The sequence below is a fragment of the Silurus meridionalis genome, chromosome 19 (assembly GCF_014805685.1).
Source record: "Silurus meridionalis isolate SWU-2019-XX chromosome 19, ASM1480568v1, whole genome shotgun sequence".
Taxonomy (NCBI): Eukaryota; Metazoa; Chordata; class Actinopteri; order Siluriformes; family Siluridae; genus Silurus; species Silurus meridionalis.
In genome coordinates this window covers 12,848,529-12,867,868 of record NC_060902.1, presented here as the reverse complement: position 1 = coordinate 12,867,868, position 19,340 = coordinate 12,848,529, and the positions used below count along the sequence as shown (strand labels likewise).

The window sequence follows — 19,340 nt, the reverse complement described above, 5'->3', positions numbered from 1 at the left end:
TAACTAGTAAATGTATAATTTGTCCATCCCAGTTAAATATAACCTAATTTATATCACATATTACAATATTTGTATATAGGGTCATAATAGGATGAAGCAACTCTCTTTAAATACACAAATGAAGACATTACTTTTAAGATATCGTGGAAAAAGTTCTCTGCTGGTTGGACTTGTTTTCCTTGCTTCTTTTCAAAAGGTCCTTCTATTTTTATCCCACATTTTCACCTTTACATTCCCTAAGGTTTTGCTGTTGCCCTTCACTCATAGTCTCATAAATAAGGTTCTGAGCAGTAAAGATTTCTATTAAGCGGTCTGTTATTTTCAAAGTAGTGAAACTAAGGCTGACAGGTGGAGGTGAGCTTTCTGGATTGAGAGACATCCCATCGTACTTCTCACTATAATGTTCTGAAGATGTTCAGAAGTCATTTGCAAATTTGTAGAAATGTGTCGTTAACATAATCGCCTATGAACTGCTCACATGCACAAGAGACACAATGAGCTACTTGACACAATGAGCTACTAGATCACAATTTCTTTTGGCAAAGGGACCTTATAAATAAAAGGTTTAATGATAATTAATACATTTAAATGGTGTTTAATAATCCAAAGCAGTTTGACTGTTTAACTCTGTTGTATAAACAGTGTATCAGGGTTGAACATGGAAACTTTGTGCAGCATGTTTTGTTAACACACTATGAATGTTTTTTTATGTCTTTGTGTTTATACCAAACCTGTTGAAAAGCTATTCCATGGTATTATTATTTATATTTCAGTCAGTCAATTGTAAAACATGTATACAATTTGAGAGCATCTGCGTTGCAGGCAAATTAAGAACGGCACATCCCCTTTGATTGTTGAGCTGTTGTACAGGGACTGGAGAGAGGAGAAATGCTGATTCATCATTTCATTACCGAAGAGTCTCATGCCACACCATCTGGAGTCTGCTGCTGGCAAAATTGACGCCGGGAACAATTTAAACATCAAACAGGACGTTGTCAGCTCATACAAATGAGCAATTTCTACCGAATATATAATAGCTTAGGGGTTTGGGGTTAAGGGTTCACTAAAGAAGGTAAATAAGGGTTCATCAAGCACTGTTTTGTTTATTATTATTATTATTGCTTCCAACAGACCTTCTGAAATTCTAAAAAAAAAGAATTGCAGTTTCAAGATTTTAGTTTTAGATGTTTAAGGATATTACATTCTGCTAACCCACACATTGTTCTCTCTACCACTCACTACCACATTAAACTATTAAACAATGCAAAAGCCATCAGACCAATCCTGCCCATGCTCTTATAGGGGGATGGCATTACTCTCTTCTCTCCTCTCTCCCGTCAATCACAGGGACACTAGCCAATTATAGGTATTTGTGAGTAAATGTATACAGAACAGGGTAGAAAGCACATTTCTACATGTAATGCATGAGCAGTAGTTTGAAAAGTTGTGGAGGGTGGCAACAAATGTCTTGTAGGAAGGATACATTTGATCCACCCTGACTATTTGTTAGCTGTCATGTGATAGGAAAGAGTTATCTAGTGGGTGAGAGTTTTAAAGACCAAACTGGGAAAAAGAAGAAGAAAAAAAAAGCCTAATTTCCAAAGTAAGTGGAACTTGTGTTGTATTGAAACTAACATGCAATGGTTCTATTAAAGTTTAAACTAGTTTTTAAAGAAACCGGAAACGTCTTATAATGAACCTAATGCACTGCGGTTCTACTTTTATTTTAAACTAGTAGCTGATTTAACATTTTATCATTTCAGTTGAAACTGGTTTCTAAAATAACTGAAACATGATGTAATTGAATGCTAAAAACAGTAGCTCCATTGAAGTTTAAACTCATTTCCAAAGTACCTCAATACTGCAGTTATGGAATAAAGACTCACCTTTTTCTCCAAATTGGAAGAAATATTTTTTTTTCCCCCTTTTACAAATCATTTCATCATTCAATGCTAGCAAAAATCGATTGTGATAGATCAGACAGGTACAGGTATAAACCTGCTAATTATAATTTCAAATACAGTATAATAAAATGTGGTAATGATATATTATTACAATTAATTAGGACTACTGCATTGGCCTTGTTATAAAATACAGTCAACCCCCGATAATTCGCGGTTCGGAACTCGCGGCCTCTGGAAAATCTGTTGCAGATTAGCTGGAACGAATGTTCAGGAACGTTAGAATAACATATTGAACTATGTTTTCACTAACAAATTTCATGAACATTTTCATTATTGTTTTATTCACTATAAGTGATAAATGAAGCATTTATGTCCATTACTTCACAATTTCTGTTGAGTATGCATCAATAAATGAACTCACTTATTGGTGTAATGTCTAGATGAATTCACTGAGGTACCATAGGGGCTGTGGGGTGCGTCCAAAATTCACGTATTAGAAGGTGAAGGTGAAAATATATTTTTTTTAAATATGAAACGTGCACTATTTATGACATGGAGCATGGTAGCAAAGAAATTAGTGTCTAAGCTTTAAAATCCCTAAATATAATCTGGAATTGAGTTACAGGTTCTTCCAATGTTCATCTGGGCTTCCTCTGGGTTCCGGAATGAAAGTGTACATTGTGCACCATGATGAACTGGCATATCAGTCATCAGGCATGTCAGTTAGCATATAGATAGATAGATAGATAGATACAACTTTATTGTCATTGCATAGTACAGGTACACAGCAACGAAATGCAGTTTGGCATCTACCAGAAGTGCAAAATGTAGCAGTCGTGCAAAAGTGCAGATAAATATCTAGCATATTTACAGCAAGTGGTATATATGAAAGTATATACAGTGAGTCCTTGCTAGAAACAGAAGGTTTGATCACATTTGATCTACATTATATTAACTCTTAGCTAAAGTCCAGATTATTTATACTTTTTTTTTCACAACAAAATACTGCAACTGATAAAATACTGCCACCATTTTGACTGCTGAATTGTTTTGGCCTGATTAAACAGTGCAGGTTCTTTTTATAGTATATAGTGTATGGAGATGGATGATCCGCTGTGGCGACCCCTTATGGGAGCAGCAGAGATTAGAAGAAGAAGAAGAAGAAGAAAAAATAGTTTTCTGTTCATTGCCAAGTTTGCAAGAAGATTAGGGTCAGAGTACAAGGTTAGCCATGATATGGCATGCTTTAGGGCCCAATAGCAGCAGGCTGGCAGAGCTGCGTGGCCTGACCTTCTGATCAGTAACACAGAATCTTAACTGCTGAGCCACCACACTGACAACAGCTAGGAGCAGAGCTGCCAGATTCACTGATTCGAAAGCTCTGCTTATGCTTTAAACCTTTACATGTGTGAGTCACATCCATCTGTTGTTTTAGTGCTATTTTTTTAGTTATTTATTTTTTATTTTAAAGCATTCAATAATCCCACTAGCTGGTACCACCCTGGAGGCAATGCATTGGTTCATCTTTATATTTCTTTTTCATGGTTCTCTCAGGGAGATATTAATTTACGTTCGTATTTCTGTAGAAAATACAGAGAAATATACTTTAGTTTTTCTGGGAAGTGACTTCGTGAAAATATTTGTTGTTAGAACAAATTGTTTATTACATTACACCCAGTATTCCCAGGATATGCTTCGGGTCCACTGTGACCATGAAGCAGTATAAAGATGGATGGATGAATGAAGTATTTATGATTCAACATATTGTGTGAGGGAAGTTGCAGCTCTCGCATGTGAAAATCCAATCTTAATAACTAATGGCAATATTGTCCTCCAAGGTTTGCTTTCATCTAAACTAATGTTTATTCTTTTGAAATTCTGCCAGATATCACATTGAAAGGGTCAGGTCTCATTAAATTTAGGGTCTTTCATATTTTCACCATTGATTATTACTAAATATCATGTGAGCACAATAGCGTTGACACCCTAAACAAACGCTAATCACTTGTTGTGCCAATTAATTCAGTTTAAATTCCACCTTTTCAGATTGAAAATAGTTTAATCCCAGTTGATTTCTCTGCACACTAAGAACTAACAGCTGTCTGAAAGCCTCCGTCAGTACTACATAATTCACGAATGGGATGGGGCAAACAGTTCTGAAACACTGCTTCTTGCTCATTGTTATTCCTGGCAGGTGAATAGTGGTCCGGGGAGAGACAAGAAAAAATGAAATCTGGCTTTACCTATTTATGCAGCTTTTCCCTAAGAGAAGCGAATGTGCCAGCAAAGTGAAATAAAACAGACAGAGGAAATGGTACATTGAATTCATGCAGTGCTCATTTGTGGAGTCCTATTTACCGGAGATCTGTTTGTTCACTTAATTAGCCAGAACTTTTGCGCTCCTGTGAGTCAAATTTAAATTCATTAGTCTATGCTGTGGCCACTGACCTGCAAATCAGATAAGTGCAAATGATTTTTTTCCCTTTGCCATTTATAACCACAAAATGGATACAAACAATCTAAGAGATTTTGAAAGGATGAGAGTGTTTTTTTAGGTTGATTGATGTACTTTAGGATGTTGGTGGTTATAAAAAATGATCATCAACACAACATCAAAACAACTTAGTAAGTCAAACATTGAGAAAGAACTGAAGTTGCAATGTGAAAAGAAAAGGTTACGGCAAAGCCAATACAATATACAGTACAGACCAAAAGTTTGGACACACCTTCTCATTCAAAGAGTTTTCTTTATTTTCATGACTATGAAAATTGTAGATTCACACTGAAGGCATCAAAACTATGAATTAACATGTGGAATTATATATGGAATTATATACATAACAAAAAAGTGTGAAACAAGTGAAAAATGTCATATTCTAGGTTCTTCAAAGTAGCCACCTTTTGCTTTGATTACTGCTTTGCACACTCTTGGCATTCTCTTGATGAGCTTCAAGAGGTAGTCACCTGAAATGGTCTTCCAACAGTCTTGAAGGAGTTCCCCGAGAGATGCTTGGCACTTGTTGGCCCTTTTGCCTTCACTCTGCGGTCCAGCTAACCCCTAAACCATCTCGATTGGGTTCAGGTCCAGTGACTGTGGAGGCCAGGTCATCTGGCGCAGCACCCCATCACTCTCCTTCTTGGTCAAATAGCCCTTGATGCCTTCAGTGTGACTCTACAATTTTCATAGTCATGAAAATAAAGAAAACTCTTTGAATGAGAAGGTGTGTCCAAACTTTTGGTCTGTACTGTATAAGTGTATAAAAATTTATATTAATATATGATAATTCAACACAATATTTCAAGTTATTTTTACTCATTTTAGACTGGGGATTGCCTAAATTATTAAATAAATGAAATGTAATATTCCTGTCATCTTGGCAATCAGGTTTTTTTTTTTTAACTGTAAGCTCCTTTATCATGAAAAAAGATTTTCTGCAATTAAAATAAGAAACTCTAAGATTAATGAGTAATTTGAAATAAAATTTGAAATGAGTAAAAGCATAAAGTGTGATAAGAAGTGCATTTTACACACCAGTCCGAAAGTTTTCAGTTTATTAGGTGCAACACAAAAGCTCCTGCCATTAACAAGCTTATTTTTAGCTATCAAGCTAATGTTAGATTAGTAGCTCAGCTGTTGACTGTTTTTGCTATTCTTTTTATCTCAGTGAACTGAATAGCCACCATGAACATACTCTCTGATGCTGTGATGTAACTCTGCTTGTTTTTTTGGAAATCAGAGCACAGTAAGAAATCAAGAGTGAAATAAGGGGTTTTATGAACATGCTGTGCTTTCTCTTCTCACTGTAAGGGTGGTGTAAATTTCTCTCCATGGGACAGAAGCTCTCGTGTAGATGATGGTGGAAAGCTAGTCTTTATAGCTATCTCGAAGACAATATGGAGAGCAGAATGTACAAGCCTATTTGTTCTGTTTATATCCATCCTGTAACTGCCTTTAGTCTGACCTGAGCTGACTTATATTTTCTATAAAATGAATTAAACTTTTGCCTGAACTAGAGCACAAACTCGTGTTGCTTTTTGAGATAATTGTACACAAATACAATAATTATGAAATTGTTGGAAAAAAAATCGGTATAACAAAATATTATTATGTAAACTATATGTTTTTTTGTTTGTTTTTTTTTTTGTTAAATCTGACCTGCCAAAAAATTTAATTTTGTTTAATATATGTTACATATGTTACAAGTGCTGAAGGAAAAAACAAAGTGGAAATTTCCAGATGTTTTAACCCTTAACCTTAAACATGCTTTAACCAGAAGAGAAAGAGCTCTTGTATACCTTCATTTTTTTCCATATTTGGATTCATAAGGATATGGTTTCTAGCCAGATTTCCTTGAAGACAAAACGAACAGAAATGCTTAAAGTGTCATTCTTTTATTTACCGTATTTCTTTTCCATTTTCATAAAAAGAAAAAAAGAATGCTCAGGTGGTTCAGGATTATTTATTCATTAGAGTAACAGCACATTAAAAAAAAAAAAAAAAAAGTACAAGGCAAGTCTGCAGTATGATTTACTTTGCTTTTATTGAGGTTTACCTTAATATGAGAGGGCAGCTCAGCCCATCCCCTGCAACCAAATCATAACCTTTACATCACTATTGTAAATCAGAGTACACAGAGTTTGGTTAGTATCCCAAAAAAGTGCTTGCTTGATTGAATAAAACAAGGATTTTTCAAGTATTAGATTGAAAGTATTTCTAAATAAAACATGTCCATGCTTCATTATCATGATTATTATTGATTGTCATCATCATAATTATTATAATTATCAGTAATTATTATTATTTACTGTATAACACTAAATTATAACACTCACTGGCTTGTAACTTTGAATAAAAGATTATATTTAATTTAATGGATAATTATATATATATATATATATATATATATATATATATATATATATATATATATATATATATATATATATGTAGTCTATTCTGTTTTTTTTTCGGGTGATGGACGAATTCCCAGCCAAACCTGGCTTCACTTCACAGCACGATTACAGCGAATGATAAAGCAGCTGTGAGAATTTCCTGTACAATCATTACTCCCAAAGGACACACTATTCTAATGGACTGCAATTCTGTAAACAAATAAGCTTTTGCAACATAACAGCATTGCACTTTCACATCACATGTACATCTACAGCAATGCCTGAGGTGTGGAAAAGCTTGTTGATTCTTCTATGCACATTCCCAATTTTTACACTCTTACTATTTGACTAATACGATGCGGTTCTCACTGGCTGTCTACATGTACACACGCATACAAACACAGAACGAATCGAATGCAGAAAAACGTGAGCTGACTGAATTTATCCATGTCATTATTGTTGATGCCAAACAGGCTGCTTTGAGTATTTCAGAAACAGCTGATCTGCTGGGATTTCCATGCACAACCGTCTCTAGATTGAATACAGAATGCTGCCCAAAACCAAATAAAAACATATAGAGAGCATGAGCTCTATTGGACTTGTTGACTAGAGCAGCTAAAGAACAATGGCCAGGTTTTAGCTGACAGGCTACAATATGATTGAGTATTACTCAAATAACAGTTCTTTACAATGGTGGTTAGCAGAAAAGAATTTCATAACAAAACAATATGCTGATTCAGGTGGTTATAACAACAGGTCACAACAGTGTTTGCAGCGCTCTCAGTCTAGTGTAGAAAAATGAGGCTACAGGTTCAATTGGGCAAAATGTTGCTTTGTCCTTCTACAGTCTTTCAGTGAGCCTTTGTGTATAGGGAAATTATTATCCCATAAGTAAAAAATAAAGTGTTTAATGAAAGGATGAAGTTGATCAGTCAAAAGAACTTTGCAGTGACAATGTTGGAATATAGTTTGTGAGTCAGTGGAGGTTTTGCTTAATTGCTACACATTCTAATAAGAAAGCAGATTGTGGATATAGTCATTTACATTTACGTGAATACTGATGATGTCACCTGATACAGGGTCTGCTGCTGTTGTTGGCACTGCTGAGTTAATTAAAAGAGGAAGTGCTGGTTTAGCGCAGACCACTGAGAAGTCACTAGAGACATATATCTGGTTATTCCTCCAAATGTAGGGAGTCCTGTCAGTAATTTGTAATTTGCATATGGCTATAAAACTGAAAGAGCTGGCCTTATTTATCAAGCAGCTACAGTGTGAAACATATGAATGTGCTTCCACACTCTGGAATGCGTCTAAAAGTTCTTCTTCTTGACGGCCTATTTCACGGTGTACTGGATTTGATGTGAGTACACATTTTTGGTGCAGGTTGCAGCTACCTTATGTTGGCCCAAAGACAAGCACCCTTTACTCTTATAATATAAACTTATCCAAGAAGTGTGCTTGAGTGTATAGCAGAGCCTTGGTTATTGATAAGGTGAAAGCCAGCGTACTCTGAGAATATGAGTTAGTGCCTTAGGTATGTAGGTGATGGTTTCTTCAAACAGGCCTGAGCAAACAGGTTTGTTTTGTAAAATTGTGCAATCCTTCCAATGTATTATTACAGTTTTACTGGAAGACTGTAGAAACTTTTTAAAAAGGTGTGCCTATAAAAGTTTTGGCTCATTTTAATGAGGAACTAGAAGCAATACATTTTTCAGACCACTATATTAATAAACTAATTTTTCCTAACACACAAAATGGTCTTTCCTGCTGTGAAGGTCATATGTTAATACCAATAAGCTTATTAGTAGGGTAAAAGTCAAAGGCAATCTGGTCTGGTGCATGTTTTGCTGCTCGATACCCATTTTTATTGCAGAGTGTGCTAGAATAGGAAAATATTGCTTTGCATAGAATGTATATCTTCTGAATGAGCCTTGTTCAGAGGCTTAATGAATACATGATGCATGCTTAATTTGAATAGTATCAGCCAGTTAGATACTAAACACTGCCCCACAGTGCTCTAGTACATTGAATCCAAAATGTATTATTCGGTTTGAACATTATACAATAACCTACTGTATGCTGCTAAAATGCGAGTAACAATGAAAGATCCATATTCACAGTGAGTCGGTGCTCCCTGTAGCCCTTATATAACTCAACAGTGAAAATGAATGACTTTCAGTCTATCAATAGTCATATTGCAGAAAGAGTAAATATGTGCCACTAGTCTCACACAATACTACGGTTCACCCTTTAATACTGAATGAGGTTGTTTTTAGTCTGAAATAAATGGGCATTGGGAGCCTGTGCCATCCTGGAGCATTACGATCTTTTGTCATGTGATTTGGGTGCACAAATATGTTGTGGGATATATGCGGTATTAATGTATATTGTAACCTCACATCCCATACAGTTGTGTGCCTGCAACTTTGTGGTAACAGTTTGGTGAGGTGAGGTGTCAATACTTTTGTCCATATAGTGAATTTGTTTGTACTGTGGTAAAATTTCACTGGAGTAAAAATAGTGGTCAAGAAATGTAGTCAACTAAGAGGTAAAAATACCATCGTACAGTGACACGCATGTTATTCTCCAACACTGACTATAAATATATTTAATATTTAAAGACTACACAGTAAATATACTATGATCTGTGTTTCCCCATTTTAGGGCTGCAACCTTGTCCCAGTGTCTTGTTAGTTTAAGTCATTTCTGAGCTGTTTAGAAGCCTTTGTGTGGGCTGCGTGCCCAGAATCCTATCAGCTTGAGACAGGATGGCATGTCTCTCCAATCCAATCATGCTTCACTATCAGTCTGCTTCGTTTCACTGACCAAACTGAGAAGCCAAAGTCATTTAAAAGAACATTTCAATGACAAAGTGACTTTGCCTACCTTGCAATGGCATTTTGTTTGTTTATGCACAAAATGAACACATAAATCCGTCCTTGTAATAACGCGGCAATGGTCATTACTCCCACCGATTGAGACACTTGAATTGAATAAGTATAAGGTAGAGAAATAAAGGATGCATGTTTTGAAAAACCTGTCTGTTGTCTGTCATGTTTAATGATCTAGAAATCTTATAAACCCGAGTTGGCTCAATGATAATGGCTAGGAAATGGGATATTTATGTAGGAACATTGCCCGTAATCCAGAAAGTAAAATGTAAAACATTTATTTATGTTGCATGCATAGTGAACTCGACTGAACATATAAGGGCTTTTCAGACACAAGGTCAGAAGTTAGTTATCTGGAATCACTAGCTGTAATGGCAAGAATTAAATGTTTGTGTTTCCTGTAAAGCACATGATCATGGATTTTTGCAATGCACTAGAAACCGCTCTGAAACATCCTAATTAATGCTTGTATACGTGTGTTTTCTTTTTGGGTCAGATATTGCTCACTTGATAGAAATGAATGTGGACATTCAGCCATTCTCTATTGTTATTGGTCAGCTCGTTCTTTGCGCTTTCAAAACCCTTCTGCTTAATTTTCATCAAAGCTGTATGCTGTGTGCATCATCCAAGCCTGGTCCTAATGAGGGTTCCATCAGATTTGCACATTAGATTGTTCGACCTGTTTGTGCCCATTCACCACTCTTATTTTCCCACACTGACCCTTTACAAATACATTAAATCTCTAATATTAGATGTCTTTCCTTCTTGTATATGTATATTTTATATATGAGGAATAAAACACAGAAAGGGATGAATTACACAAAAATAATCAATGATGGGGTGATAGGATGTGATCTAAAATAAACCTGGAGCTTCAGTTTTCCTGCATATGGATGATTTTGGGATCTCCAGGATCTTCACTGTTTGTTTCTGATTTTGTGCATTTAAATACTTTGCAGTATTTAAATTTGGCAAAGGCTGGCAGTTACATAAACATTTATTTGCTAGAAACATATTGCCAAAAATGGGTTATGCAACTGCTCATTGCTGTTTTTCTTGAGAAGAAATATTTCAAGCGCCGACTTTAACCACAAGAATTTGCCTTTAATTCTATGTAAGTCTGCAGTAGCAGATCGCTGTTGAATGTAATACAAATTAACATAAAAAAATATATATATTATTTACAATTTAAGCCTAAAGGTCCAGATGTCTTATACGCGATTCTATATATCCTGGACTGTAACTATGCTAACATTTACATATACAAATTAATTGTAGTATATTAACATCAACCTTGAGCTAACCTTACTGGCCAGACAACTGGTCAGACCCACCACTGACAGGATGACTGTACACAGACTTTATCTAGATGTTATTTTTAAGTCTTTGACCCTTATTCTGCACTCTTTGGCACTTTCATAGGCTTTGGTTTGATGAAAAATACTTCCTTTGTTATAGCTGTATAATTAATATAAATAAGCTTAAGGTATGTTCTGCCAAACTGGGAGGTGATTTTACCAAGGGCTGGTATTTTCTCTTTCAACCCAGGAAATGATGTGAGGTTTGAATACAAAAAGAAAATGACTTGTTTCATATGTGTATATATATATATATATATATATATATATATATATATATATATATATATATATATATATATATATATATACACACAGTATATGTATGTGTTTTTCATGTCTGTTTTATACAGTTGAGTCAAGTCCACTTAATCAGGAAAATCATGTTTTTTTGCCAGCATGCACCAGAAACACCTACTTGACATTCAACAGAAGCAGCAGCATTGGCAATGATTGACAGCTTAACTTTTTACAAACCACCAGACCAGCTGTGCCCTACACCACCCTGATAAATACATTTTGGCAAGTTGGAAGCATTTCTAGATATCTCTGTAGAGTTTTGTGAATGGCCAAAGAGAATTTGGGCTTTTGAGCAACACTGTCTTTCGCCTTTGAAACAGAGTGAGGTCAATGTGTTAGGTTACTCACAGCAGCTCAAATACACATATAATAGGCAATTTCTGACTCAAACCCAGATCACAAATAAATTTATTGATTGTGTTATAACAGTTCATCACCTCCCAGAATGAACAACCAAGTGGGTCTGATATCACCAATCAGTATCACTGAATGGGGTATCATCTCACACTGGGATTTATTTGGGAATTATATCTATATTTGTCCGGTTTCCAAATTTTACTGAGGAAAAAAGGCACAAATGTAGGCTGATCTACAGGTATAGACTTGTTTCAACTCTGTTCTTCCTTCGCCAACAACTCCCTTCTTTTACAGTCAACGCTTAAACCCTCATCTGCTACCATTTTTTCTATGAATGTAGTATTCATAAGTAATTAGAATTATTGATTAACCCATATAAGCTGACCTTATAGTTGTCCTCAAAGTAGTCAGGATCATAATAAAATTTGTCCATAAGCTATTAGTATTGCTTAAAAATCTGAATTATTCATGCTGAAAGCTAAAATATTATCTGCAGCCAGGGGTTTCATGAACCACTGAGAATTTCTAAATGTGATTACCTCTGAAGTTAAATCTTTTATTTTAACACTAACATTATGGGTCATTATTTTCTCTCTCTTTCTCTCTCTTTCTCTCTTTGTCTCTCTCTCTCTTTAATGTTGTGTTTATCACTCTATAGTTTTTAGTGGTTTTATGATTTGACCCAATTAGATGAGATGACGTGACGCCTGTTAAGAAAATCGGCCACAGACTGTTGAAATTGAGTGCATAATGTAACCCAATAGTGTTTGGCTGAAGGAGAAAGCATGGTGCTCTTTAGACCATATTAAATGTTTGTTGTGAATTAAGATGAAGTGTTGGCAAGGACCCAACTCCATTAATCTTTCATAAATGATCTAAATGGAGTCTCAGATGGCCATAAGAATTGCATGTCTAGACGTTTTAACCTTTTATGAGCCAAACTGGATTTTATTTGGACAATATAACTCTTGATGCAATTGACCAATGACATTTAACAAAAGAGCAAAAAAGTGGTAGGAATATATTTGTGTTCAAGTTTATTTTATTTCTAAGCCTCACATCCAAATACTGTACATTATTAGGCAGTAAATCAAAACAAGAAATATGGGAATAAGTAACATTTTTATCTCAAAAAGTGTGATATAAACATTTATAAATCACATACTGAGGAAATGTATGTGATTTAAACTACAATTTCATTAAGTGCTTCAATCTGTATAAAGGTTATATTGCTAGCAGGCCCTGAAAGTAGTTGTCATTAGCAACTACTGTAATATTATTGTACTACTCTATTGTTACTGCAGTTGTCATTAGCAATTATATCTGTAGACTCAGAAAACTTTCAAATCAAAACATACTACAGTACACAAATTAAAAACATTGAGTTTCACAACCATCTAAGTACAATGAAGCATACAATAATATATTCTCTCTCTTTTTTTAGACTTTTGGTTTGAGCCTCTTTTGCAAACCACAGCAGTGTGGTTTGAAAGTAGCACTCAGAACGTATTAAAAACACTTCTGAATCTTTCTAATGATTTTACTGCTTCTATGTGGATGGAGCGCTAGGTGGAGTAACGATGTGCATAGCTGTGCATTTCCTGTTACATAGATTCTTATGTATATGTTAAATAAAAGTTTACAAAGACAACTAAAGGGTTTTTGTTTCATAATTTGCCATTCATTCACATGCTTCGGTGCTGCTGTGACCATAATGAAAAGAATTGTGATTAAAAAATATTTCCAAATTGACTTGTCTCCTCGTGGACTAGTTGTCTAACACATCATTGCCAGCTTTGCTTTCTCATGATCAGATATTTTCAAGCATAATCGATTCATTCATTTATCATCATCTTCACCTGCAGAAGGAAGTGGATCCAAAGATAGACAGATAATTGTTTTGGGCTTTTGCATTGCATTTTTTTAATCAATGGCCTGAATGAACAGAAAAAGGAAATGACTAAACTTTTCAGGAGATAATTTCTTTCTTTCTTTATTACACAACTCAAGTAATAATGTTTTACAAATGTTGTGCTGATGATGTCATCATATGTGGATGACATTGTGGTAGTATTTTGCTGTTTTTCTCTCTATCTAATTAATGTAGCTCTTGATGGACACCAGCTGGCTTGAATTACCATTAACTGCATGCCTGCTCTGTTTGGGCGTTGGAGGGAGACCTTGAGGACCTTTGCTCCAGACTTTAACAAGTGGGTACTCCTAAATAAGAGAACAATGAGGAGGTAGAGACCATGTCTGTTCTTGTTTTCTCCTGTTTTTATTTTTGTTTAAAATGAGAGTGAGGAAAGACATTTGTCATTTGTTTAAAATGATAATTTTGGCACTTCTAGGAAGCACTCTTTCTAAAAGCTCAGAATGTTTGTTGTTGCTGTATTGTCCCAACCTGAAGCCTCTTAGAAGCTTCCCTTTTGTGCTAAAGTCTTGCTTTTGTATTTTAACTGCTGGGGCAGGAGATGGAAGTCCTTGGTCTTGCCCTTTTTTGTTCCTCTTTTCCTTTTCTGTCCTTGTTAGTCCATCCTCAATCATAGATAATGGAGGGATGTAACAGTCATAATTTTTTATATTGTAGTTACCGGTATGTCTGTACAAGAAACAGTACATGGAATTAATTATAAATAAACCTTTATCATCAGTCAATTAATGAAAGATGCACATATATACATTGTTTGCATAATGCTTAGGGAGGTATATGCTATTATGCTGTGGATACAGTCGCAATTAGGCTATGATCAGAATTGCCAACAAATTTTGCAGGGAAAACCTAATATGGAATGAGAAAAAAAAAATCCTGTATATACTAAAAAAACTTTTTAACATCAAGTGAAACACATAAACACATAGCTCATAGCACATAGGCTTATGCAATTCACAGATAAAAATCAACTAGATAAAATCAGGATGATGTAAAAGTAACCGCTAGAAGAATAAATGTGTTTACTTTTACAACCCACTTCCTTTACTCCTTCAGTGTGTTAGATTTTCAGACAATAAAATGCATTTCTACTAATACTGTTGCTGTAACTGTCACTTTGGCTGTTGCAAAAAAGCAAAAACATTTACACTAACTGCAGTCATAAAGCTGTAATGTATGGATTAGATAGTGTATAGTAGTGTATTTAAAAGACAATAATGGCTATAGATTGATTAGTCTTTTAGACAAGTTTGTAGTATACAGATTGGATTTGATCGCATACAGTCTAACAGACACACCAGACATGGACAAATGGACAGTAAATGGGTCTGGTTAACCATGACGATTAGGCATTCATGAGAGATACGAGACTATTGATTTAAATCTCCAGAGTGTAGTGTGGAGGTGAAGGAGCAGCAGATACTTAACAGTTACTGTAGTCTAACATATGAGCAGAACAAGAAAAATGTCTACAAATTGACTAAGCAGGTTTGTTAGAGGAACAATGTAAGTGGTCATGCAAGGAGAGCTGTCGAGAGTGGACAATAGACATTCCAGCAACTTACTGTTTAGATTGAACAGACAAAAGGTCTGTTTCCCTTCACCATACTCAAGACATATGAAAGAGCTATATATATATTTTTTTACCTAGGGTTGCCAGGTTTGATTCGAATTTCCAGCCCAAAAAAACAAACAAAGCTATCCTGAATAAATTAGTAACTGAGGAACAGAGGCATGATTTTCTGCTTTTTCTTAGCCCTTGCATAGTTCAGCATTTATGCACCTGTTACTGCACACCTCAACAATGGGATTGCAATAAATGGATATTTGGTGCCACCCAGATGGGTTCCTTTTTGATTCCGGTTTCTCTCAAGGCCACAGTCACAGTTATATCGGTTCAGTAGTGAAATCCTTTTTATTGTTGGTCACATGCAAGAATTAATTAGTATTTCACTGGCATTTAAAATTTTTGGAGTATAAAGGAGGAATTTCTACTGAGATTAAGATTGGTTGAATGGACCTTCCACACCTGCCGCAATGGACAAGCCGCCAGTGTGTAAAAAGAATAATGAGGATAGATGATATTCTCTCATGAGGCCACCATCTGCACTTTCATCTCTCTACAGTAATCAAAACTAAGTAAGGGGGAAGAGGGAGAGACAACAGCATCAACATTTGCATCTTTCTATAAAACATTAAGACATAGTCAATACATCTAGGAGTGACTTTGGATGCATAGGAATATATCAGAATACTGTATAGTCTTATATACAGTATATTATCAATAATAAGTATATACAGATATCTATCTACCCATATAACCCTATATATCAAACCCCTGATCTATTACATTATCCAGAGAAACAAGCACAGACACCCCTTTTTGACACTTCAGCTTTATTTTGTGCTTAACAGCAACCTTATGAAATTCTGTGTCTTTCTTATATGACACCACATCATTCATTTTGAGACAGGACAGGAAATGCAAATTACAGGAAGCTTTAATTAAAAAAATAAATCACCTGCTGCCTATTTGTCTTTCTGTCTACCAGGAATCCTTTTTTGATTAATACCTACAAGGAGAGGAAAGTAATTTAGGCAGTCAGACATGCATGGTGTGAAATATTATGAAGATAATAGTAGTAATTACACATATAGAAATGATAAATACTTTTATTTTTATGACTCCAATGAAATCATTTGCTGCTATTTATTTTTGGATGAAAGCCAATGTGTTTTGAGTTGCTGTTTTAGTAATCATAAATTAATGTCAGTATGATATTTTTTTTTTTTATACAGAAAAACCCTATAGCTATTTCTCAGTTCTCAGCACAGCTGAAAATATGATCCTCTATGAACGTCAATTCTATGAGTTCAGAGACGGAATAAACCACTCACAAAAAGTTCTACAAATTATTGAATTTCATTATGCAGTGGGCACAAGCAGATAAGGCTGTCATGAAAAGTTTATAACTTGGGAGAGCTTTGTTTGCATCTGGGATGCTTTATTGGTCTCGTGAGTCTAGCCTGCTGCCGAGCCCAGACCTCTGTACCCACACACAGATTAATTTATGGTCATGTTGAGAAGCCATAAAATAGCTCCTTTGTACTGGAATTGACGACTGGACAATATTAGCAAGAATAATGTCATTTAAAATGTCTATTCTGGCAGTTCATACGTAATTCACTTTTATTTAGTTTAATAATATAGTGGGGACAACCGGAAACTAGTGGGTGACAAAAACATTAATGCATATCAATGAGAGAGTAATTAGTTTTAATATGCTAGTTATTAACAGTTAATGAAATAGTACACTAGGCATATAATTTATAAAGGCAACGTTTAGCAATACGAGGGGGTATCAAAAAGTTTCGAGACTAGCTCTGTTTACAAGAAAGTACTTTATTTATCTATGTTTACACACTATCACCTTTAAAATAGTCCCCTTGCATAGCATTACAGTGGAAGTGAGATCATGTTGTTTTCGGCATGTAACTCGTGTGTGAGGAGAGCTCAGAGTGCTCATGTGGTCAGAATAGCAGACGTGGTCAGAATAGCTTTTCTTCTTTTTCACACTGAATTATTAAGGACGGTGCTCCCTGTGACTGTGCATGCAGCCTTGTGTTGCCATCTGTTGGCATGTTACAAAACTAATCTTGAAACTTGCTATGCTACACATATAGTGTATAAAAGGCCCTTGTAAGAAATTTTATAGTTTTCTCGAAACCAAAGTAATTTTCCTTTAGTGTTTAATCTTCAGGAAAAAAGTAACCAGCAAGATGCAGTTATTAAAAGACCAGGGACCTCTGGGTGGGCACAAGTCTATGACTTGTCACTGCATTTGCTTTACGTATCTGGCACACCTAACTGCTTCCTAAAACTTTGTGAAGCTCCACTCTCATGTTATGACTTCTCCAGCCCCTCTTTCCCACTGGTATCACCTCTTCCAAAAAACCCAAAACATGAGGCTCACATCAGTACTTTGATCTATCAGCAAGATGACATCACACATTGCAGGCCCTCTTCCACCACACAAAAAAAACACTTTTTTTCCCCTGAATTGAGAGATTTAAACTCGCAATTGCGAGAAAAAGTCAGAATTTTATTCATCAGATGTTTACCACTCAATTGCGACAGTTTCTGGCCAAAGCACCATAGGAAACCATGATATGTGACTCTTACAGAATCTTATCTTTTTATCGTAAACAGAGTTTTTTATGCCATTTTCCCGATGACAAGGTGTGGCCTTTATAACTCTTTGGCATGATAATCCTTTACGATTTCCATATGTTATAATAGATATGGAAGCCTATTATGTGTTTTGCCAGAAAGTGTCTTGCAATTCTGCCTTTTTTTTTCCCTCGCAATTGCAAGTTTATATCTCACAACTCTGACTTTATAACTTGCAATTTTTGAGTTTCTATGTTGCAATTCTGACTTTTTCTTGCAAGAACTGTAAAAAAAAATTTCAGAATTGAGGGGAAAAAAGTCAGAATTGAGTTTGTATCACGCAATTCTGAGAAAGAAATTGTCAGAATTGTGAGATGTTTTTTTTGTGGTGGAAATGAGCTTCCATACTTAGACCATGTATGGCTGTATGGCTAAGATTTTTCCATCACATTTCTGGTAACTGGCTGGTTGTCATTGCCTGGATTTATTTTGCCTCAGGCTCAATAAAGGCTTCAAGTCGCACATTTGCCAAAATCCACGAGTTATTCTGAACATTTGACAAAACATTCCTGATGTTCTAGAACACTAATTAGACATGATTAGCCCAACATATTTAGCAGTGGGCAATGTTTTCCAAATTCACATTCAGGTCATGAGTGTTTTTCTCCACACTGCACGTTGTAGCTGTTATTTCAGATCTTGCCTATGTGTGTGCTTTGCCTGGACATGTCCAAGTTATTACCCAAAACTTAGTTTTGTATGTAAATGCAGATAGGACATCATGTACAAGGCTAACCAAAAGGAACACTTAAGAAGAACACTGTAGGGAAATCAACATAGTTGATCTGAAACAGTGTTTGCTTTATTATCATCCTGTACCTTTTATATCATCAGAGTAAATTCACTGATTCCTGCCTACAAAAAGAAATTATGCTCCTATGTTTTTTTAATAGTGATGAATGATCTAGAAAACTGGTTTAATAATCTCTGTCCTGCAGCACTACATATATGTTGAATACAGGAATATGTTAGAAAATGTGACATCGGAGCTAACATTTCGATCTATCTTTTTTTGTATGGATGTACACTACTTGGCCAAGAGTATGACGCTCGTTTTGTTTTGCTTTGTTGGCTGGATTTTGTTCGCATTTTGCCGATTCAATTAACAGAGATGAATTACAGAGACTAATGAAGATTATTACCTACAGTCTATCACCTAGTGTCTAATGTCAGACTACAGACAATTTTAACATAGCATGTGTTCAGTCTCTTCTTTTTAAAACCCAACCTAAATCCATATATATTCAATAAATTATGCAAAAAAACATTAACCTTTATTTCTAAGATTTTAGAGAAAGTATTCAGCTGTTGTTTGCACTAGAGTCTAAAACATATCACAACACAGAGACTGTTTACTTCATTTACATTTATTTAAATGAATGAATACACAAGGGATTACTGTCTATTCTAGTATTGTTAGGCTTTAGTGCAGATTTTGATCCAACTGATCTTGGCATGTTGATTAATAGGTTG

At 35.3% G+C, this 19,340-nt stretch overlaps 1 protein-coding gene across 1 annotated transcript in view; it reads left to right on the top strand.

The window, feature by feature from the left end:
* LOC124402119 (acidic mammalian chitinase-like) overlaps window positions 1-19,340 on the top strand; it is a 74,196-nt gene that overhangs the window by 17,072 nt on the left and 37,784 nt on the right. The window lies entirely within an intron of this gene.